This window comes from Cnephaeus nilssonii, assembly GCF_951640355.1.
Source record: "Cnephaeus nilssonii genome assembly, chromosome: 2".
In the NCBI taxonomy this organism is placed as follows: Eukaryota; Metazoa; Chordata; class Mammalia; order Chiroptera; family Vespertilionidae; genus Cnephaeus; species Cnephaeus nilssonii.
The window spans coordinates 39007076-39026613 of record NC_137073.1 but is presented as its reverse complement, the minus strand read 5'-3'; the positions used below and the strand labels follow the sequence as shown (position 1 = coordinate 39026613).

Sequence of the window (19538 nt, the reverse complement as noted above, 5' to 3'; positions counted from 1 at the left end):
GTATCTTTAATCCACTTTTTGTTTTTGTTTTTGCCAGAATCTCTTAAAGCTACTTCTTTTGTTTATTTTGTTGTTGTGGAGGGCTAGTTTAAATCAAAAAAATTAATATTCTGCAAATAAACTTAACTGGACACTTACAAATACAATGCAACATGCTATAGATAAGTGAGGGGCCAGTCAATTATCTGTTGTTTGAGGGTAACCTATTGCTCTCTCAGAACCCAGGGCCTTCTGACATAAAGAACAGGGAAGGGTGCAAATGTCAACTCATATATAGTAATAAAACTTAATTTTCTTATTTTGGGGGTATTGAACATAAGTAGAAGTTCTAATATTTTCTCCTCACACTCAGTGGTTTATCTTGCAAACTCCACTTTGGAAATCGTTAGTGCTATTTCCAAATCAAAAATTAAAACCGATGGATGGTCTGCTAGACTGGCACTAACTCTCATTGTTTGACTGCTCAAAGAGTTCATGGATAATCCCTGAACTTCTGTTCGGAGAAACTCTCCATCCAAAAGCCCACTGAGTGAGGAATGAAGGCAGTGGTGGGTTTTCTACTGCCATCACCTAGAAGATTGACTTCACCAAGAATAACGGGATACGGTTCGCAAGTCTCTGTCTCCATGTTAGACTATATTCACCTCTCAAATGGACTGGCAGTTTTCAGCCTCAACAGACATCGAAACATGTGATTGTGAGGTGTTGCAAAATTATTCAGCACACACTCATTTCGCTTAGAAGCACTGACAGCTGCAAGTGGGAGGGAAGTGACGGGGTCATGTGTTTTCACGGTTGTTCTTCTGGACAGCTCTATTTCGTGTGGGAAGAAGAAACAAATTGTATCTCTTATGTGGAAGGGAAAAGTTTTCTAAATTTAGAGTCTTTTATCACCTGGATTATTTCCTTTGAACATGTTTTTCTACAATTGCCACACTGCAGGCAGGGGCTCAGGAAGTCTCGTGTGCTCCAATGCAGCCAGCGATAACAAAGTCATATGCCAGGCAGCTGGCCAGACAACCCAGTTCAGTGACCAAAGCCTATTTCAAGAGTCTGAAAGGACAGTCCTAAACATCTAGAAGAAATTATCTGTCACAAGATCTGGTTACCTATAAGTAAAGTCTCTTAAAGCACTAGCAACAACATAGGTGAGTTTTAAAATTAAGACAGAGCCAAAAGATGAATTTGTCCAAATTTCCTCCATGAAAACACTAGCTTCTCTCCTGTTCTTCGAGAACTCTTGAAAAGGAGATTCCAAAGCCTCTAATTCCTTTTATTTATTTATTTATTTAATCCTCCCTCAAGGATATTTTTCCATTGATTTTTAGAGAGAGCGGGAGAGGGAAAGACAGAGAGAAACATCGTTGAGGGAGAAACACATTGATTGGTTGCCTCCTGCACGCACCCTGACCAGGGCTCAGGCCAGGGAGGAGCCAGCAACCCAACCTGAAATCGAACCCGGGGCGCTTCAGTCCACAGGTCATCGCTTTACCCACTGAGCCAAACTGGCTAGGGCTCTAATTCCTTTTAGAGGTCAACCACTCTCACAACTAGAGTCTTTCAAAAGGCTAAGGATAACTCACCCTTAGGAAGTTAACTTGATTTATTCTGTCTGTGTTTGAGGAAAGGGAGGTGTAGAGAATCTAGATGCCATTCAGTATTTCTTTCTTTGGAAAAAAAAAAAAGTTTTGTTAACAAAAAGAAAAACAACAAGAAAAATGATCCAATCTAGGTTGTTTTCTGCATTTCAGAGATTCCACCAACATTATCGGTCATCAGAGAGACTAAAGATAGTAAGAGGTTATTTGTATGTATCTCAGTTAAAAGTATACTATTTTCATTAAGTCTTTAGAAAGTGACAAGATGGCCCTTACAAATGAAGTTTTTATTTGTGCTACTTCCTTGCCCACAGATTTATAAGCCCCGGTATTGTGTTTCCTATATGAAGGGACAGAGGTTATTAACTGTGGGTCCTGACTGGATTCCTGTTACATGTTTGCATACTGCATTCCCTCTTTTTATTTTCCCATGAAACTAGATCCTCCATGCCCCACCAATCCCAACCACTCTACCATGTTGCCCCTCAAAAGTCTTGCTGCTTCTTACATGAAACTTGTTGGTTACTCTTGCTTGGAATTTGTAATTAAACTGAATTCAAACTCTTCCATACAAACAGGTAAAAAAAAAAAAAAATCAGCCAAAATAGCTGAGCAATTGACCTTAAGATTAAAAGTTATCAACTAGAAAATTTTTACATCTTTTTCCCTACAAAAGGAAAAATAAGACAAACAGGCTTGAAAGATGAATAGGATCATATACTAGGAGTGTTAACACTGGAGCAAATCCATAAAAATGATCCAGTTTTCTGTTCCTTTCCCAGAAGAGGAACATAAGGCCCAGAAAGGAGCCTGGTGACTCACTCTACTTCCACCTGTAGTCAGAGGCAGAGCCAGGACCAGGCTCAGGGTTCTGACTGGGGTCGAAGCAGAATGGGGGACCTGGCCGTCTGGTCATTTACACTGACATCAAAGAGAAATCTCATAGCAGTAACTGAAATTAGATAACCAATTTCATAAGGTGATAAAGAGTTCCACAAGGCATACAACATTTTAAAGAGTTATTAGTTATTCATACATTTTTGAAACTAGAAAAGGGAACTTTCAAAGATTTTCAAAGCAAAAATCTATTTCAGACACCCTAAATATTTTCCAGGATGTTCCCACCAGCCTCTGTCACTGACATTCTCTGACAGAGACCTAGGAAATGAGCTAGGCCAACCAACTTGCTGCATGATGGGTGAGAACCAGGCACAATCAATGGCACAACTAGGTCCGATGGCCACATCACATGTATTTTCTCCATTCAGGACCCAACAGACTTCTAACTGCCAATTAGAAACCACTCCCAGTATTTTAATCCCAGATGATTATCTGTGAGAGTTGAGCTTCCAACCCCCTTTCCAACATCCTGTCCCTGGATCAGGCATCAAATCTAAGCTCTGTGTTTAAGCTAGAGAAGGAATAAAGACTAAAAGCACTGCCAAAATACTCTTTCCAGTGAGTCTCCACACCACTTCCTTTCCTAAAAGTTATAATCTGCATGAAATAATCCTTGTTCAAAGTAGAGTGTTTTGATCTACATTAATGACCTCTGAAAATATGAGCCTAGAAAGGCCTCTGAGGTTCAAGTGATAAAACTATCCACACAGAATATATGGGTTCCATAAGCCAGGGTACTTTTATGGAGGGTTCTGTGCTGGAAGTGAATGAAATAATCGACGCTCTAATGACAGATTCAAATTTAATCATCTCGGCATGCCTCCATCTACTCATCCAAATAACTGCTGGCTCTTTGGGCTTGTGTTCAACTGCTTAATCTAATGTGTGGGGGTTGGCTTCTCTCAGAATCCAAGGCTCTATCTTGGTCTGGCCCCCCAAAGTAAGGTATTATCTCTCATTGGGGATAAAAAGTTATCCCCCCCCCCAACCTTTTATTTAAAAAGAAAATGTTGTAGATTTTATTTTATTTAAAAAAATTTTTTATTGAATTTATTGGGGTGACATTAGTTAATAAAATTGTATAGGTTTCAAGTTTACAGTTTTATAATACATCATCTGTATATTGTATTCTGTGTTCACCGCCCAAAATCAGGTCTCCTTCCATCACCATTTGTCCCCCTTTACTGTCTTCTACCTCCCCCCACCCCTCTCTGGTAATCACCATACTGTTGTCTGTGTCTATGAGGTTTTTGTTTTTTTCTTAATCCCTTCACCTTTTTCACCCCGCCCCCTCAAACCCCCTCCCCTCTGACATATATAGCTGATTACTGCTTCCCATTTATACTTTTAGAATGTAAAGGCTGCCATTTTAATTGGTATTCACAGGTCTGCCAATGTGCAAACCCAAGCAGTTCAGTTTATTTACCTCCCAGGGAAAAAGAGTTATCTAGAAACAAAAGGGAATGACAGATTAAAAGGCTATCTTTGCTAATACTTTTTGAATTGGGCTAAAGTTAGTTATACCCTGTTGAGTCCTTCCACTTCTTAGGATGAACAATGTAGCAAGCATGGCCAGACATATTGCTTGGGCCTCTAATCTTAGCTGTAACATTTCCTGTCTCATGTTCTGCCATCAATAGTGACCTACTTGCTATACCATGTGATTTTCCAACTGGAGCTTTTGATGCTCACACATGGGAAACACAATTACTTTTATATTTAGCACAAAGTGTAGCCATGAAACATTTCAAATGACTTCCAGTTCAAGTTATCCACGTTAATCTTATTTTGAGGTAAGTTGTTTTGCTTTGTCATTTAGAAACATAATAGTTGTAACTCATTAAAAACAAAGCTTTCACTTAAAAAATAAAAAAGCCACCTGTGAAAAATGCTATGTCAGTATCTAATAAATTGTGTCAGTATCTAATAAATTGAAAAGTAACTGGCAAAAAGTGAAATAATCATGTCCTAGTTACTCATCTTGTTTGAGGAACTGGACAAATAAGACTCTTGTTGAAAGTGACAGGGAACAACAACACTGCTGGTATTACTTAGGTTTGAAATCCTTGGAAAAGTGAAAACAACTTATTAATGAGGATAGAACAGTAGACAAAAACTAACGCTTAGAGAAACAAACAAAAAAACTAACACTCAGAAATGGAATAGAAGTGTACAAAAAGAGAAAACAACAGGATTTGTTAGGTAAAACTATGGGTAAAATTAAAACTCGCTAAAGAACAATGCATCATAAGATTATGAATACCTAGCAAGAAACCCTTACAATATAACAAAAAAACTGAGAGTAACTCAGGAAAGTTGATTTACCAGGCAAAGTAAAACTGTCATACACAGTTTTCAAAATTAAGAAGTCATTATTGCAAATTTATGTATGTATGTAACATAGCAAATGACTATTCAAAACGTCTTTTCTGGTTAGCTTTGATCCCCAAACCTTAAAGGGTCTAATACTCTAATGAAGAATACTTGTTCCTTGTCACTTGTGAATAAGCAAATTCCCCTCACTCAACCAAATCTCCAAAACAGATGTCAGGAGACTGCAATACCCCATTTTAAGTGAATTTCCAAAACTCTGTGCTACACCAGCTCAAAAGCAGCTGCTTTTGTGAATCATAAAGAACCTTTCAAAGCATAGTATTCACACATGGAAAAGCACATGTTCTACTTTGCCTCTGCCAAAGAAACCTCACTGCCATCCCCTCACCCCAAGTACTTGGGAAATATTCCAGCCATGTGTGTGTGCCCATTATGGATTCTTTCTCCTTGCTACTGCTTTTACTTTACATTTTCTGCAACCTCATGCTGTTTCCTACCCACACAGATTATCAAGAAAGGGAGGAAAAGCCTTTTTTTTTTTTTTAGCAATAAAAGGGCCAATCCACTGTATATGAAAACTACCCTGTCAAACAGGCTTTCAAGAGCTTACATAGACCATGCACCTGCCTAACTTAAACAATGCTGATATGCTGATCCAGCCCTTTAATTACCAGTCTCATCATTACCTGGATCTTGATGGATTCTAACCCAGTCATACACCCATATCTAACCAGGTTATAAAGTGAGGAAGAAAGAGGTCCCCACCATGATACTCAGGAAGAAAGTACAATGTGAACATCAAAACATTCTTTTCCCTTTCTTCCCCCTTCAGTTTTTTTTTCTTTTTCTGACTTGTCGCTGATGCAAACCAGAAAGACAATCTGGAAGGAACCAGATTAAAAATTAGTCTCAAATATGATGTATTCTACTCACCATAAAATTTCTATCTGTTTTTGGAAATCTGATACAGGGAGTTTAGCTGAGAAATATATTTCATAGTAAGTGATTCTAACAGGTTTTTGTAATAGTGGGAACCCCAGAAGGCAGAACAGTGTCAACTGGGTTTAGGCTGAAAAACTGCACAGAGAAATACCCTGTAGCTTGCAAGGTCAACTGGGAAAAAATCCAGGACAGATGGGCAGGTAGGAGAGGAATGTGAGGTTCTCGTCCAAGTTGAAATGACGATTTATGTAGTTGAGTGGTAAAGTCACACAGCAAGCCTCAGAAAATAATGGCTCACAACATATTTAGCAAATGACCAAGCAACCCTCAGAATGACAGGGAAGGAAAGAACATTAAGGCACGTACTTTGGTGGAAAAAAGTCCTAAGCTGAATGCCAGAGAAAAGGGAGCTCCGAGGGGGCACTAGGCTTCACTTCTGTCAGTCCCTTCCAAATTAATATGTGAGCTAAAGCTAGTTTTCAATTTTCACCTTTATAATTTCCTCAAACTAATTAAGTTCTAAGAATGAATCATTTTAGTAGATACATGAGTTCAAATGAAAAATTATGTGTAAGCAGAGAACGCAATTTTATTTGTTTAAGTGAATTTGCTACTGCAAATTATCATGTCATTATAATTCTCCCAATTTACATTTATCCTTATATGTGTACCTTCATATTTAAAGGTTTATACCCAATTAAAGGAGCTGGCATCCTTAAAACTATAATCAACATAAAAACTAACGTTAAAAGTATTATTCAAATTTCCCTCTTGTATTCATGTAATTCTACTGTAGTAGTAAGTCTATCTTTTCTCTAAATAACTTTGATATTTATATCTTATCTTACTCTCAGTGAGAGAGAGAGAGAGAGAAAGAAAAACAAGTTTTCTTAAGTTTTCAAATTTTATAGGAAAAAAGCTAGGGTGCATATACTCAGCTCAAATTGACAATCAACATCCCACTTTATTCCTACTGGAAAAGAAAAAGACTGACTATGAATTATTAGATATCAAAACTTCTAAATATTCATCTTTTCATCAACTTATGCGCTTGCTTGCTCATTCATTTTATAGGGTCTCTGCCCTCATGGAACTTCCTAGTATAGTCTAGTTGGGAATTCAGACAAAACCAAGTACACAAAACAAGGTGGTGGCAAGTATCATAAAAGAAACAAAAACAGGGAAGAAACAGAGAATTGGGGTGTGGGTGGGGGCCTCCTAAACAGATTAGATGGAATAGTGCTGAGAGGTGCCTCTGAAGAGGAGCCCTTAATGGAAAGGATGTAGCCAGACAAACCTAAGATGTGTGATCTAAGCAGACAGAACAGGGTCAGAGGTGGTAATGGGACTGGCTTATCAGACAAACAGGAAGCTAGTGTGATTAGAAAACTGAATTACGCAAGAGGGTAAATAATGAGGTCACAGAGATGGGCAGGGCTCAATCACTTAGGCCTTGCCATAGTTTTGGGACTACCTTCCGAGGCAAAGGGAAGCCGTGGAGAGTAGAAAAGGGACATGAGTAAATGAACCTGAGTCTAAATCCTAGCTTATCCACTCAGTAGTTATGTGACCTAAGCAAATTACTAGCTCCTCTTAGATGCTCAATTCCTAATTTATAAAAGGGTATTCAATAAATAATGGCCAATTACAATCATCAGTAATTATCATTATTGTTAACGCTATGATATGTAAATAAAGTTAATAAAAATGTTTACATTCAAATAGACCTATACTGCAAAATAACAACAGAAATATAGAATTATTGTGAAATAAGCAAGTTATTTTAATATTTTTTATTCAGTAAAAATCATCTACTTATAGAATACAAATAGACATAAATTAGTACATTCAAAATTATTAGGGTTTATTATGGTTCTAATCAGAATAATGATTGATCTTGGTTCATTTCTCTGTCCTTAATTAGTCTTCATTGTGGCTTTTTTCTCCCTGTCAACCCAGGCTTGCCATTTTGTGTCTAGGAATGTGTAGCTCATGCAGTTCATGGTATCTACCAAATGATACAGCAGTCATAAAGGGAATTTTATAGTTACTTTCCAAGTCACAAAATGTAGTAGACACTTACAATTGCCCGCCAACATCTATTGCCCCCTCACTCCCACACACATACTTCTTTTTTACTAACAGAATCCTGATTTTGTTCAAATTCACCTCCTTTCTTCCTCAGGGAGTGATGATTGATCTTCTCACTAGTGACCAATTTACAGGTGAGCATGTGATCCTATTCTGATCAATGAGATGAGAAGAGAGGTCTTCTTAAATTCTTCTTTGTCATGTTTTTATATTTTTCAAAAAGAAACCCTGGAGCCAGGCCAGTGTGGCTCAGTGGTTGAGCCTCAACCTCTAAACCAGGAGGTCACGGTTTGATTCCTGGTCAGGGCACATGCCAGGGTTTCAGGCTTGATTCCCATTAGGGAGGCAGTGGATCAATGATTCTCTCTCATCATTGATGTTTCTATATCTCTCTCCCTCTCTTCCTCTCTGAAATAAATAAAAAACATACATATTTTTAAAAAGAGACCTTGGCCCTAGCCGGTTTGGCTCAGTAGATAGAGCATCGGCCTGCAGACCAAAGGATTCTGGGTTCAATTCTGGTCAAGGGCACGTACCTCGGCTGCAGGCTCCTCCCCGGCCCAGGCCCTGGTTGGGGTACAGGAGGCAACCAATCGATGTGTTTCTCTCACATCAATATTTCTGTCTTTCCTTTTCTCTCCCACTCTCTCTAAAAATCAATGGAAAAATATTGTCGGGTGAGGATTTAAGAAAAAAAAAGAGAGAAACAAGGTATCTGTTTTCTGTGCTCTAGATATTGACATTCTTGCAAATGATCATCTGAACAACTATAGCCATCTTGTAAAGAACCAGTCTTAGGATGAACTGGTCCCTGAGGACAAGTTCAGAGGCAGAGACATGAAAGGAACCTGTATCCCTGATGATACCATTGTGTCAATGAATCAACCAATCCTGCCACCAGCCCTACTTCTCACATGGATACGACACTTCCCTTACTGTTAAGGTTAACTTGAGTTGGAGTCCTGTGTTTTGTACAGAAGGTCTCCTAGCAGGACATTTCTATTCACAAACATCACTAATTTCTTTGTCTCTGGGATGGTCTAGGAATGTAACTAGGACTTCTGATTCTTGCTCAGTGAACTCCAGAAACCTGGGTATGGGATGACACAGAATTTTAACTGGTCATCCAGAAAAGCCTGGGGGCATAACAACCCTAGAAATCCCAAGAAGATGGTACTGTGGCATGGGTAGCTGGTACTAAATGGCCCTCTCTCTGTCTTTGGCTTTCTCTGTTTGTTTAAAAGCTTTGACATTCGCCTGGCCAGCATGGCTCAGCCTTTGAACCAGGAGGCCAGGGTTCAAATTCCCAGGGCATATGCCTGGGTTGTGGACTCAATCTCCAGTGTAGGGCAGCGATGATTTTCTCTCATCATTGATGTTTCTCTCTCTCTCTCTTCCTCTCCCTTCCTCTCTGAAATCAATGAAAAAATATTTTTTAAAAAACAACTTTGACTTTTACCTCCCTCCTGCCCAGACACCTGTTTTTCCCCCAAGACCTAAATGAAGTCCATAAGGCTACCTATTGTGGTAGCCTTATCCAATTACAAGAATTTCAGTAGAGACCACGTAGGACTAGCACAGATCCCAGGCACAAGGCAGAAGTTAAGGAAGCAGAAGTAGCTTCACATTCCACTGGGATAAGAGGATTAAGGGGCAGAAGCACTCCGGAGAAGAGGTGCAATATTATGGTTTGTAGTCAGGAGGCAGACATGCCTGAAAAAGAAGGGGGAAATACCATGATCATCAAAGGACAATGGCTGATTTTTTTTTCCCCCAGCTATGTAGAATTATCTTAAAGTTGAAAATATTTGGGCCCAGTAAAAAGAAAATATCTGTCATGTTAAAAAATAAATAAAAGCATAGAGCATGGAAGGAAGGGATGGAGTGGCATTATTGCTTGGGGAGCTGTGGTGAGGGTTGGGAATGAAGAAAAAGAAAAGATCACTTCAATGTTTAATGGTTCATAATAAGCAAAAAAGCAGTATGGTTTGAAACCAAATTAACCATTCCAGTCTTATAAGCATTTTTCCTACAAGAAAATTATAGAATTATAAATTTAGCACATACTGGAGAGCAGAAAATGTAATGCACACAGATTTCATAATTCAGTGTCGTATTTGAAAAACATTACTTAGAAAATGGGGTGAACATTATAACAGGGGAAGATTTTCTAAGAGACCATAATTAAAACAGGATATAAATGGTGTCTTAGCTCTTGAAAGGGTCACTATCAAAATTCCACTTAGTGTCTTAATTACTAATCTGTAGCAAAAATGGAAATTCATTCAATGTGAGGATGGTATCTAACTGTGACATGTTGTCTGGGTCAGGAAAGTGGTAGGAGAATATTTGGAGAGTTTAGAAACAACCCAACTTAAGGAGTTAGATCAGGAAAAGAAACCTGAACCCCTTCCCCCCCAAATAAAAATTAAATTAAATAACCGAAGGAGAGAAAACTAAAACTTACTGGAAATAATTCATAAGGGAAAGAAAAAAGTGACAATAGCTACAAGGCAATAACCCAGCCTCTCTAGAGACATAGGCCATGCATGATTAGTTAGAACAACAAAGTAAGAATTTATCAAGAAAGGGTGCACCAATCCACATGTTCTGCTATTAAAGATATCAGGGTAGCCCTACCTTTCTTTTCCCTATTCTGTGGGTACCTGTTTTGGTTTTTGTAGAAAGCTTCCTCTCCTTGGTTGTAATGAATATATCTTGCAAGTTGAGACTTGTGATCTTGTTTCTTAATGATTAAAAAATACACAGGAGGTTGTAAGAGTGATTAGAAGGATAAGGGAGGTGTCACTGGCAAGCATGGGTAAGGCTGGTAAAAACTGAGGTTTTGTGAGACTAATTACTTTTACACTCTGTAAGGTTGTCAGAACATGTAATATCTTGCATAAATGTGATCTATTTCTTAGCATCAGAAAAATACTCTGGAATGCTGTAGAAAAGTCCTTTGAAAGTGTTCAAAAATGCAGTCACTCCCAAAGGGATAAGATTCATGGTAATACTGATTATAATAGAGCTTTTATAAAGTAAAGTTCTTACCTGAACAGAAGGGAAGGAGAATGTCAAAAAAAGGAAAACATTATTGGAGGGTGGGGCTAAACAAAGGAGAAAAGTTGGAATTGGGGAAACTTAGAAGGTTAAGGATGAGAACATTCTGTGAGAATCTCTGTTTGTGTAACATACACTGAGTGGCCAGATTATTATGATCTCTGAATGCATAATAATCTGGCCACTCTGTGTGTGTGTGTGTGTGTGTGTGTGTGTGTATATATATATATATATATATATATATATATATATATATATATATATTAGAGGCCTGGTGCATGAATTCATGCATGGGTGGGGTCTGGCCAGCCTGGCCAGGGGGAGGGGACATGGGCAGTTGGCCAGCCTGCCTGCTGGTCAAACTCCTGGTCAAGGGGACAATTTGCATATTAGCCTTTTATTATATAGGATATACACTGAGTGGCCAGATTATTATGCGTTCAGAGATCCTAATAATCTGGCCACTCAGTGTATTTGCGAAGTAGAAGAGGAAGATTTGGTATTTGAGACACCTGAAAGCAGCCATGAGAAATTACCAAAGCAAGACTCCACAGAGTGAACCTCCACTGGTTGCAGGGAAGGGGCTGAACAATGTGTTCTACAGATGTTTGCCACTAGCCCTCACCTGAGCCTTCCTCAAGGCCTCCCAGCCCCAGCGCCTACGTGAAAGCAAAAGCCCTGGGATGTGCAGGGGCAGGTGCTCCTGACTTACAAGATCCAAAAGAAACCAGTATTTGAGTCCGTGACCTAATCTAGAGTTGCTCATCTTCTCTGTTACTTTGAACACCTAAATAACTTTAGATGTAATCACTCAATTTTCTAATGATATTTTCTTGGCAGGTCTGAGAAGAAAGCACCTGTGTTAAGTAAGGCTAATGTCCCAGATGATACAGTCATTTAGAGTCTGTGAAGACCTAAAGAAAAAGGACTATCCTAATGGCCCTGACCTCAGGCAGTTAGCCTTAATTCAGCTGATCCATAATCTCCACTTGGACACAAGATCAGTACATGACCTCAGTAACCCAGCTCGAGGTAAGAACTGGCACTTACTTAAGCCATCAGACCATGCCATAAAAATGACTGTCTATGGGGCACTTCCTGAACAAAGGGAGATTTATAAATGAAAAATATTATGAAAGTTTGTCTCTGAAATCAAAACTACTGTTTTTTGGTGTTTTTTTTTAAAAAAGCTTCTCGTAACAAATGTCAAGTTTCCCCATTCTGCTGAGCTTTGGATGTCAGCAGCCTCTAGGCCCAGCACCATCTTGTTCCTCCAAGGCACCCAAACCTCCCATGGCCAAAGCTAGCTGGTCACCTCCACTAGGTGGTGAAAGGAACCAAGCCATCTGAGACTTCAAAAGATAGAGTGAGAAAAACAAACAAAAAGACAAAAAGAAAGAAAGGATATGAGAGTGAGGACGTCCCAAGTCTCAAAAGGGAGCCCATGGGTTAGCTGCCTTTTCAAAATATAACAAGTGGTATGGGAACAAAAAAGGAATGAGGGAAGATGGCCTAGGCTAGGGGGAGAGTTGGAGATATTCATGAAGAAGACACAACAGGGAGGTGGTGAGAGAAAGGCAAGGCAGGAATGAAGCAGAGGGACTTTAGGATGGAGGGGGCGGGAGTAGGTGATACTTAATATGAAATGCCGAGTCTGGTACTGAAGTCGAAAGCCTGGCCCTTGGATTGCTATTGCTAACACTCATACTTTTGATGAATATCTTTGCCATATCCTTTCAAGGCCTTGTAGGTGTCCACTTGAAATTCTTTGTAGCCTCTAGTAGTGCACCTAGCAACTATTTCTTGAATACCCTTCCTTGAGAAGCTACAAGATGAGAGGTGTGGTCCCTGCCCTCAAGGGGATTTCTATCAGGACATGGAAAAGCTTCCCATAGTAGGTGTTAATACTTGAACTGCACTTTGAGTTAGCTAACAGAGAAGAGGTGCTACCCATGATAGATACTCTATTACTATTTGTTAATTAAATGAAATCCATTCTACTTTGTAATGATTGCCTGGTAGATAGTTCAAGGATGAGGAGCTAGTTCTTATCACTAAAATTATCTTATCAATTAAAAAGATAAATCTATCCATTTTAGTGTCTAGGGGCATAATCTAAAAACAAAAACAACAACAACAACACACACACCCTTATCTTTGGATGAGGTGGAGAGTGCAATCATAATTTTTCTAATTATGAGGTATCTTCTTGTTCTACTAATTTCCTAGTAAAAAGTTTTAGAAGCTTTTGGAAAAAAATCACATTTTGCTCACTTAAAATATGTGTGTGTATTTTAGCATAAAATATATTTGGCAGCTGCTAACATAATTTGATGGCTATGCCCTGCAAAAACTTGATTTCTTTTTAATCAAATTTTTAGAACCATACTGGGTTTCTTGCCAGTGCTGCGATAGTGAGCAATAAATACATCATTAGATTAATGGTGGTCTGATGATGGATTGCTCAAAAGATAGTTCTAGCCAAGAAGAATAAGCCCAGAAGTGTCATTGTGCAAGGATTAATAAAATATTGTTTAAAACATAGATATTGAGTTAATACAACAGGGAAGAAAACACTGCAAAATAGAAAGGAATAGCCCTGGGTTTATAATGCAGCATAGTAATATTGATCACGGACTTTCCTGAGTACTCTAGAGCAGCCACACTATTATATATGCCTCTGATTAGACCCAGAGATGAGAAGGAAAAAGTTATAAAAAAAGAAACTAACCAGAGGAAGGCCTGCTGCTGTAATAAATTATTTAAAGCAAGCAGGGCAAGCGGGTTGTGAAGACAATATAAAACAGAATCAATGCCCCCAAGAAACCCCAAACCATCAGCACCTCTATAAATTTCTTACCATCCTGTCTGGCATTTTACTGGAGGTATTTTTTTCCCACCACTCTCCTCGTCCCATCCCACCGCTGACCCTTCACTTTTTGCCAACTCTTTTCTTAGTGCTTAACATTTGTTTTTCTTCTGTAACCCAGGATGCTGTCTTCAGTTCTGTTTCTCAGCCTGTATCAGAAGAGTGTCTGTACAGCCACAGATGAGTGCATCTGTCACTTCATTCATAAATTTCCCACAGAAACTATGGGATTATCTAATGTGATACGCTTATCAACATAACTTTAATATTATACCTATTTTTATTTTTCCTTACTATTGTTACAGTTAAATCCACAAAATTAAAACTAGTGTAAAACTTCTATATCTCACTACCTGTTCTATATTAGAAGATGTTACTAGATGCAAAACAAGACAAACAAAACAAAAACTACCACCACAAAGTGAAGGTAGGAGTTTCAGGAGAATTTTGGAGGAGAATTATGGCTAAAATTTTAGTATTAGGAACTGTTACAAGGGCAAATTGCCCTGGCCAGTGTGGCTCAGTTGGTTGGGCATCATCCTGTGCACCAAAAAAGGTTACCAGTTCGATTCCTGGTCAGGGTACATGTTCGAGTTTTGGGCTTTGATCCCCAGTAGGGGGCATGCAGCTGATCGATGCTCCTTGATGTTCCATTCTCCCATCAATGTTTCTCTCTCTGTCCCTTCCCCTTCCTCTCTTTCTAAAAATCAATAAAAATAAAAAAACAACCAACCAACCAACCAACAAACAAACAAGGGCAGGCTGATTTGAAAAGTGAATTTTTCATAAGTAGATTTTTCCATGGGCATAAGGATATATTGAAAGGAAGGTCAAAACTTGAAAAGAATTTGTCAAATTCTTTTTGCCACAAGTATCCCATGGCCAAAAATACCCCCCAAAAAACAAAAAAACCCTCACCAAAACAAACCCCTCCAAACCCCAAAACAAAACCAAAACCAAACCAGAATTGCAAAATTGTTGCTTAGAAGCTTGCAATGACCTATGACCCAGTTCCAAGAAAAGTAGCATTCTACTGTTGTTTTTAACTAGCACAAATCAGTCCCATTGCATAATCAGGGGCTGAAATTATACCTTAGGCTTTAAAAATTTTTTAGGTCCATCCAATCATTCAGAAACTGGTCAAGTGAAATATAAGCAACTGTATCCTGCCAGCCTAAAAACATTATTAGCAGCATGACTCAACAGGCAAACAGTACAGGTCTAAAATATTAGTAAAAAAAAAAATTCAACATATAGGCTTTACTGCCATTGTACTCTGTGACCTTTAGCAAATTATTTGCCATGGTGGCTCAAGGCTGGCTGGTTAAGGTCAGGTTCATTGAACCAATGATCATAGTATATGGTGGTTAGTTTTATAAAGAAAACTGTTAAAAAAAAAAAAAGAAAGAAAACTGTCCCAAGGTTATATTCAATATTAAAAAATAGGAAAGGTTAAAAAAAATAAAAACTATAGATGGTATAAATGATTAAGCAGAACTTTATTATCTCACCACGATGCTAAATAACAACAATTCAAAAAACAAGGCCAACTTCTCAGTTATTGGTGTCATCTTTGTGGTTGCTGTTTGCTCATCTGTAACAAAGTGGGGGAAAAGATCATGGTACTCAAAGAATCAAGATAAGCAACCTATAAACATGCCTGTCAAGTGCTCCTTAAAACAGAAATTGCTCTGTAAAAGTTCCTGTAATGATGCAGGGGCCTGGAACAATCCCAGTTCAGTTTCCCAGCCTACCCACATCCTTTTGTCCTCAGGGAAGTAAATATTCTGGGCACTGCTGACCTCTGAGAAATCATTTGTTTTTTTAGGTACTTGGATGGTAGAAAGAGGAAAGGGCAACAACTTCTCATAGATCCTTTCTCTTTTAAACCTTTTCCAGGAGTCTTAAATGGAGAATTATGCCAGTCTGAAATGGGAGAACTGAACTTAAACATTGGTATCAAACTATACATGAAAAAACACACAAATTGGCAATAATTAATAAATTGAAATTTACACTGATTTGTAAGGCGAGATGGCAATCAATTCTCAACTCATCACTCTGTGATGCTAAGAAAATCTATGTACCCAATTAGTTGGGACAGCTCAAAGTACTTCTAAGATGACTTTCTGAAAATAAGATCCCCTGGGTCTCTGAGTGGTTGGCTTGGGACATTCCTGACAAAGAGGCAAGCCAGCTATAGCTTCCCAAGAAGATCCTTGACCTTGGATAAGTTGATACTAGCCCTGCTGAGGTTCTAGGCCCCAACCTGGAACAACTTTAAAGTATCAAAGGGCTAGGATTCACCCAAGGGCTAGGATTCATCTAACCTCCAAGGAGAAATTCTCAGGAATGTAAATTAGGACTGGCAAAGTCACCCCGGAGACCCCAGGAATCCACTGGACTTGGAGTAGAGAATGGAAGGACTAAGAATGGAAGGACTAAGATTAAATTACCTTGCTTCCCCAGACAGACTTCCTTAGAACTGGGGCTAACCTGGAACAGGGATAGCTGAGGTTTCCAAAACACTTCTGAGCACAGGACAAAAGGTGCCGTTGTTGAAAACAGAGAATTAAAGTGTTACCTATAAATTTCACAAGGCCAGTAAATGTCACCTGGAAATTTTGAAACAAATATTTGTTAAATCAACTTATAGAGGATATTGCTCTTTTATATCAAGAATCACTTGGGGGTGCTTGTTAAAAAGCAGATTCCTAAGCCCCACCCCAGACTCGAATCCCAGAGATTGGAGTCCAGCCTATAAAATGAATTTCTAAGGAACAACCCAATTGACTCAGATGATTCATGTCAAGGCAGGAGAGTTATTATGTCTACGTAGTCCATCAGCAATTTAAAGACAGATTAGGGATTTGCACATTTCCCCCCAAATGTTTAAGTACCATAAAAATAAAAACAATACTTCTTGTGATGAGTTCTTAAGAACCATTGCAGTTTATTCTGCAACATATAATGAACACCATTATTAAAATGTAATTATGAGCATAAAATTATTGGGAAAATATCAACTATGCTTCACAAAAATATTGCCTTTATTTTGTCACCAAAAAATAATTATGCTATTAAAGGAATTTATAGTTATTTTAAGTATCAGTCATTTGGCTGCAGGAATTTATTAAGCTGTTAAGCCCCTCCAATATCCTTTTACTCATCAGAATTTTTGTGATAAAGGTTTTTATTATTTTTTTAAACTATAAATTGTAAACCATTGCAACTAGTGATTAGGCTGACTATGAATTTATATGCAAGTTATAAATTCCTAAAAACACATTTCATTAGAATTAGTAAGGCAGTCTTAACTCTAATAGATTAAATAGCCTCTGCAATAAAGCTCTGTTTACATCTATTAGTGATTTTTTTTTTTTGGTGCAAAATGATTCGTTGTAATGCATCTCTTAAGAAGCAAAAGAACACAGTTTCTAAAATGCATGCTACTGCAAAGCAGTAAACCAGTGTTGCATGGTGATGTGACAAGCACCACATTTCTTTCCTAGAGGGATTTTTTTTCCTCCCATAAATACCCCCTCCCCAAATCATGGCTATAATTATTTCACAAAATGCGGTTTGCCATTTCTGAAGAGTCAAACACTCTTTTTCTTCCTCACCCAAATCACAAGTTCAGGCTGAATACTGTATGAAAATAGAACTTGGGAGGCAGGCTTTGTTTGTAGCATGTTTGTACTAAGGGTTGCCCCCTACCCACGCTCCATCCTAGGGCTCCCACTGAAGTGTACATGTTATGTTTTAACAGATGGGCCAGCTGGCGGCTGCAGGGCTGTAAAATAGGAACGTGGAATCTGCACCGAATGGTACTGAACTGAATGCTCATAAAGTTCATGGACATATACTGACCCAGACAGACCAGGCAGATCCAGACATGCTTACACTCATTATGCACCCCACAGATCAGAGGGTCCATCTCTCCACCCAGGGGAAGTTCAAGGTTGTTTCCCTCTGCATATATTTCTATTTCATTCACCTGTCAATTTTATACGCACACATATGTGTACGCACACATATATGCATATCTACATATGCAAACACACACATGGATAGCTATAGATCTCAACCTTTTTATATGTTTTCAAAGACCAAAATATTCCCAAATTCTGATCCCAAGTCTCCAGACCAAGTACTCTCAACAAGCTCTCTTTCACGTCAAAGAAGAATTACAAGAAAATATTGTATTAAATTCTACTGAGTCCACACATAACATAAATTACATGTATGTAACTGCCCTCAGAAAAACCAGCTGCTTTTACTCCTTATCATTAAGATTAAAAAAAAAAAAAGTCTATCCCAGACTGAGTGACAAATGAAGTGTCAGGTTTAACCTTAAATCCTGTTGTCAGTTCCTGTCACAACTTCATCACTTAAACACACAGGTGCTCAGGCAAACGCCACTCGACCAGCCTGGTGGTTCATTTCACGGTCTGGTCCCGTACTCCCGGGGGCTCCGGGCCCTGGGACAGACAGGAGCTCCCCCTGGTTCCGACGACGTCTTTGGACACACCTGGCAGTGACGCGGAGGTCCGAGCACCTCGTGAGGGACGCGGATTCCAGTGCTAGTAGAAAGTAATGACTTCCCAAAGTTTAATATCCGAGCTGTCATTTCCTTCCAATAACTGCAAAACACTGAAGCCCCCGCTACAGAACCTGGCTGGTTCCTTAAGTTCTCTGACAGCTGAAGACCCACCCCGAACCCCAAGATCGCTGGCTCGGGCTCCAGATCAGACGCGGACGCGGGGTTATACTGCCGACGACTCCGGCGCGGGTTCAATTTTTCTGGAACCCGCCCGCGAGCCATCTAGGAACCGCGGCGCAGAGGCCGACCCGGCAGGCGTGCCACGGCCGCAGAGGGCCCGGGGCCACATCCCCAGGGTGGCACAGACCACACGCCAAGTTCGCGTGCACGCCGAGTCGCGTCCCGGGCAGTTGCGACGCTTTGAAACAAGAAGTTCAGGAGTCGGGATTCCGGCGAGGAGCACATCCCTCCCAGCCCTGGCTCCCCACAGCGGCCACCCTCGGACAGACGCGCCGACGCGCCCCAGGACCGCGTCCAGTGCCCCGGCTCGCGGAACAGCTCCGAGAGGCGCCGCTAGCCTGCGCGCCGAGCACTCACCCTGGTCGCCAAGTCCCGATCTCAAAGCAACGCCTCTGCTGCGGGTCCTGAACCCCAAGTTGCCCCGAAGCAGCGACGTCTCTCGCCCTAGCGGACCGGGGCGGATCGGCTCGGGCAGGCACCTCCGAGAGAGCACGACCAGCCCGCGGCCGCCACGGCTCCGCAGCCGCCCGGAGCGCTCTGACAATTCAGGGACTGGCTCAGCGAATGAGGCGGACCTCCCGGCTGAGGAGACCTGGCTCCGGAGGGAGGCGGGGCCGGGAGGCGGGAGGGGCGGGGCCAGCCTCGGGTCCCCCCCCCCCCCGCAGGGCGGGTCGCCCCAACCCGTGACTGGTGGATCCTACAGCCAATCGTAGTGGCGCTAGGGCCAGGGGAAGCCGGGGGCGGGGCCGAGCGTCCGACTCCGCCCCGTCGCCTGGGCCCAATAGCCGCCTCGGAGGGCTGAGGGGGACGCGCCGGCGGCCGGCCAGACCGCTGTGGTGAGGCGCCCGGGTTGTGGGTGCGGCTGCAGAGAGACCCGGGCGCCTCCGGAGGGAAGTGGGGACCCCCGAAAGGCTGAGAAAGGCCGGAGCCCCGCGAATCTTTTCGGTGTAAAGCGAGA

At 40.5% G+C, this 19538-nt stretch overlaps 1 protein-coding gene across 2 annotated transcripts in view; it reads right to left on the bottom strand.

Moving 5' to 3' along the window:
- Nucleotides 1–19137, bottom strand: part of MARCHF3 (membrane associated ring-CH-type finger 3) — a 144970-nt gene extending 125833 nt beyond the window's left edge. Inside the window, exon 1 of one of the 2 annotated variants that reach the window (XM_079779584.1) lies at nt 18938–19137. The gene's annotated coding sequence lies outside the window, so the exon portion shown is untranslated. Of the gene's footprint in view, nt 1–1583; nt 1604–18937 lie in introns of those variants that run through there. The other variant, XM_079779585.1, reaches the window with a different exon arrangement.
- Between the last annotated feature and the right edge of the window lie 401 nt (nt 19138–19538).